Here is a 5,155-nt window from a genome sequence, read left to right on the forward strand (position 1 = left end):
TGTGCTGCCCTTCACCTATTACTTAGAGTATTATTATGCTCCATTACAAATCTTGTATTAGTGCTATAGCACCAGTCTGTATGTAAATGATAGGTCGTCTTCAATGGGACTCGGGTCCCTATGTTTAAGAACTTGGGATTCTTCAAGAAAAGGTTTTGATTCTTGAGTTGATTATGTTCCAACTCTCTGCTTGCTATATTCGTTCTCAAATCAACATTCTTGTTAAAAATTAAGTTGGAGCTAATAATTAAGGGCTTGTTTGATGTTATTATGATAATTGATTTTTTGATCGTTAGAGAAAAGTGGGTTCCACTTGTAAGTGAAGAAGTTAAAAATAATGGCTTGAATAGTGAAATAAAGGTTGAAAAATTAATTTTTTGGGGGTGAAAAATTGTTATCAAACAAGGGCTAACTGTTATTTAGGAGGTTTATTTTAAACTTTGTATTTAGTGTTAACCTTGTCCTCTCACTAATTTAGTTTGGCTCCTACATGTTTGTGTCAAGTTGCCAAATCTTTAATATTTTTAGATAGAATAATGTTATTTGGCATCACTGGTTTTACAATACCAAATTTAGATGGTGCTAAGTGATAGATTCAATGAAATGTAGAGTTAAGTGATTTATTTAATTGTACATCTAATTTAATTTTACGTTATTGCAACTTAGATCGATGTTTTATGTAAGTGTTGATAAATACATTACCTTTTTAGATAAATCTTTTGACTTGGCTGAGATGCGTAAAAATATGAATTGGTGATTTGAATGAAGCATTTTGTACGATTCAATTACGAGCGACGTATAGTGAAAAGTTCAATGTTCATAGATAAATTAATCCAATTCTTTTGCTACGTTCGGACTCATCTAGAGTCAAACTAAGATCTCATCAAAAAAGGGACAAATAAACTTAATCACCCGAATAATTGGAATCTCTCCACGCAACTCAAAATCTTGGGCTTAAATTTTCAGATTTTGAAGATGTTAAAATACAAAAGAGATTTTACCAAAATTTGGAGAATAAGATGCAACATTCACCATTTGATGTTTGATGATGGCCATCAAGTACCCACACTTAATGCACAAAACATGATATATTCAAGCCAATGGGAGTGCATTTAAGAAACGCCAAAAGAAATTACAAAAAGAACTCCATTTTATCAAATAAGCAGCCATTCTCGCTGAGTTGATAGATTTAGCTGGATGGAAAATGCAATGTGGCCAGGCTCGGGGACCGACTCGGGGACAGGGTGTTGAGGTGACAATACCTCGGCCATTGGATCTGAAAAAAAAAAAAGTTGAAATCGAGGGCTGAGGTGATGCCACCTCAATCCCCTGTCCCCGAGGTGGGCATTGTAGCACGGTTGTCGCAAGATTGTGTACAGGGTCCCCCCAATGGATTCTGCCAGATTATGATATTTAGAGAGAGAAAGAAGATGGACAGAGAAAAGAGAGAAGATAGAGGTAAATAAAGAAAATGTGTTTACTAATAATATTATTAATAGTAAAAATTGAATTATGACCTGATTTTTCAATAAGCAAGTCTTAAACTTGTTTAGTTTTTGAAATGCAATTTTCTAAACTTGTCTCCCTGTAATTTTCACACAGTTAAATTGAGGCAAGTGGGAATTACAAATTAATTTCAGTTTTCTTTGAAATAAGAATTAATTTCAAATATGATTGTGATGTTAATTAATTAATTTGCAAATGAATTTGAAATTAACCGTACGTATTTAATTAATTTCAAATTGATTGTGCAAATCAATTAATCAATTTTGCATGCAAAAAACCTATAAATAAATATATTTATAGAGCCATTGTTATCATAATTAAAGAAGATGCACCAAATACTAGTTTTCTAATTTTCCATCTCCTTCCTTATCCTTTCATTTCCCCCTAACGAAAAATAGTATTTTTTAAGTTTGTTTTTGTGAATTTTACCTATTTCTATATATAATTTTGATTTTCCTACCACGAAATGCTTTCTATAATTTTCCTCTTTCCTATTTTAGTTCTCATAGCTCTGAGCATTACTATTGCAGGCTTTGGGGTTTATTACAATGTTATACCTTTTTTGAGAAATAAGGGAAAGAGTACGGGCGACGAGGAAGGAGGCGTGAAAAAATAAATAAGTTTGCACTAAAATTTCGAGGAAAATAAATAGATATGTGATTAAATTTTATTTATTTTTAGATAATAAATTGTATTTCTTCATTAAAAATAAATAAGTTCTTTTGTTGATGAAATAAAGTTCAAGAGTCTATGGCAGAGGCAGAGGCAGAGGCAAAAAAATATTCAGGCATCAAGGATCTATCGTGGATTCTAAGCATTGCAACCAAAGATGAATTACACAAAACTAGAAGATGAGAAATTCTCAAAGTAGTTTTTCTTGTCTTTTAAATTGAGAAAGTATTCAAGTGTTGCATTTAAATTACAAATCGATAGAAACGAAATATATATAGTTGTATCTTCAATACCATTCGATAGATGCTCGATTTTATTTTTTATTTTATAACAATCAATTTAGAATAGCTCAAGATTCCTATTTCTTTATCAATTTTAATAAATGAAATTTAATGACATGGAAATTGTTGATGCCAAAATCTATTTAGTTGAGATGACTCGACCAACGGTTAGGCCTACACGAAACCCCTGTTTGATACAGATTAAAATCTAGATTTTAATCTAAGTCAAAATCAACAATTAATTTTAACCACACATTTTATAGAACCCACTACTTTTCAACAACTTTTATCAAAATCCACTACAAATCCGATTTTAATCTCCACCAAATAGGGGGCTAAGACGGTTTGTGATGCTAGCTGGTATGTCGACTCAGGTGCCGCAAGCCACGTAACAGCTTACTCGACCAATCTAATGTCTACTACAGAGTTCAGTGGTCCACAACAAGTGTGCATGGGAAATGTCAAGGCTCTCTCTATCAAACTTGTAGGTCGCTCAGTGTTCCATTCAAAGGAGGTAAACTTAAAGATCTTTACATCTTTGGCACTCCAGCCAATTTCACTCGATCAGAAGCATACCATCAGCTGCATCTAACACGCCAGCTTCGTTTCCTATTTGTAGTAATGTCTTTAGTTCATGGGTTGCCTTTTCAGCTTCTAATAAAGATGATAGATAGTTCTGTTATCATCTTTGATCTTTGACACAATAGACTAGGAGTCTAGGACGCCCATCAGAAAAGGTTGTAAAAACTCTACTTTCCTATTGTAATCTTCCTTCATATCATAAAACTCCTACAGTTTGTAACTCTTGTTGTTTTGGTAAAATACATGAGTTCACTTTTCCCCAATCAGAAACTACTTACAGTGCATCCTTAGTGTCAGTTCACTCTGATCTTTGGGGTCTTTTGTCTCAGTTTACTTGGGTATAGACACAAGTCTGAAGCTTTCCGAAACTTTTTGAACTTTAAAACCTGTGCTGAGGTCCAGTTGGGACACATTCTCAAAGGCCAAGGCTATCCAAATAGACTGGGGAAGAGAGTTTAGGACATTTACTTGCTATCTTTCAACTCTTGGCATCTCACTTTTGGCTTTCTTGTCCATATACTCACAAATGGCTGAATATAAACACTTGTACATAGTAGAGACTGGTCTCACCCTTTTACTAAGCCTTCTATGCCACTTAAATATTGGGGTGAAGCCTTTAAAGCATCGATTTTTTTGATTAGACTCCCAATTGCAGTTCAAGGAAGGACTCCTATTGAAATCCTATTTTCGCGCATCACCAACATATTCTCAACTACGAGTCTTTGGCCGCACTTACTATCCGAACACTAGGCACATACAATGCTCATAAACTCCAATTCAGGTCTAAGCATTGCATCGGATACAAGTGATTGGATACCAGTGGGAAAATCATTCTCTCTCGCGATGATGATCTTTGATTAATATACTTTTAGTTTTCCCAAACCATCCTCTCAGTCGACCATCAGCATTTCCATACAGTCTCAGTCATTCCCTCTTCTTGTATGGCGTCCTACATCAAACACTCTCCGGTCAGTTCCTTCAGCTTCATCTCAACTTACCACAGCTTCTCAAACTCCAATTATCTCTCCAATGCCACATCAGGATCCTTGTCTCATTTTCTGAATCTGCAGACCCTATAGTGCTTCCCAGCGAGTCTATTTATCAGCCTCTCACCTCCGTTCCCCCAGCCGTTAAATACGCAAAATGCCATTGGGTATAAATGGGTGTTTAAAGTTGAGGAGAATTCAGGTAGCAGTGTATATTAGTACAAGGCCAGAGGTTTTTAGCAGGTTGCAAGATATGATTTTAGTGCTTGTTTGTGCCCCATTATTTTTTAGTAATGTATTATGAAATAGTGATTGATGTTGAAATTTATGATTAAAAAAGAAAGAAAAATTTTTGATTTACGTATAATATTATTTTAATGAATAATATGTGGTTGAAAATTAGTACTGTAAAAAAAAATAATGTGGTCGAATGTGAAAGAAAGAAAGACAAACAAAGTTGAAACTTTTAAGTCTGGTGGTCAAACCAACTACCATTCAAGTTGTTTATTCTATAGCTTTGAGCAAGTTCTGGACAGTGAGACAATTGGATGTCAACAATGCTTTTTCTGAATGGTAGTGACGTTGGATGTTATAGAACACTTGTCGGAGAAAGGGAATGGGGAGAAAAGAAGAGAAATGAGGGAGGAAAGAGAGCAGAAGAAGAGAATAGAGAGAAATTGGGGAAGAAAGATGAAGTTTTATTCATTCAAGATTGTCGATTACATAGCATAACATCCTTTTATATAGAATTTCAAAAGGCCTATACTAAGGGAAAAAATACAACAAAAGGTAATAATTCAAACTACAATAACATTTTCCTAAAATAAGCATTTAAATCTGGAAACTAACAATAATATCCCTTCTAATTCTCCATCATTTAAATGATGAAGAATGAGAAGGGATATCATTATATTTAATTTCCAATATTAATGCACATTTTAGAAAACATAATTAGTATTTATTTAGAGTATTTTCTAGCTTCATTTAGCATTAGTTTATACCTTATATAAAGGGGTCTATGTAGTGTAATTGGAACAACTTTTGATTATAAAATAAATCGAATTTCTTCCCCAGTTTCTCATTTCCTCTACACCTTTTCTTCTCTCTCCCCCCCCCCCCCCCCCCCCC

Source organism: Olea europaea, chromosome 7 (assembly GCF_002742605.1).
Source record: "Olea europaea var. sylvestris chromosome 7, O_europaea_v1, whole genome shotgun sequence".
NCBI lineage: Eukaryota > Viridiplantae > Streptophyta > Magnoliopsida > Lamiales > Oleaceae > Olea > Olea europaea.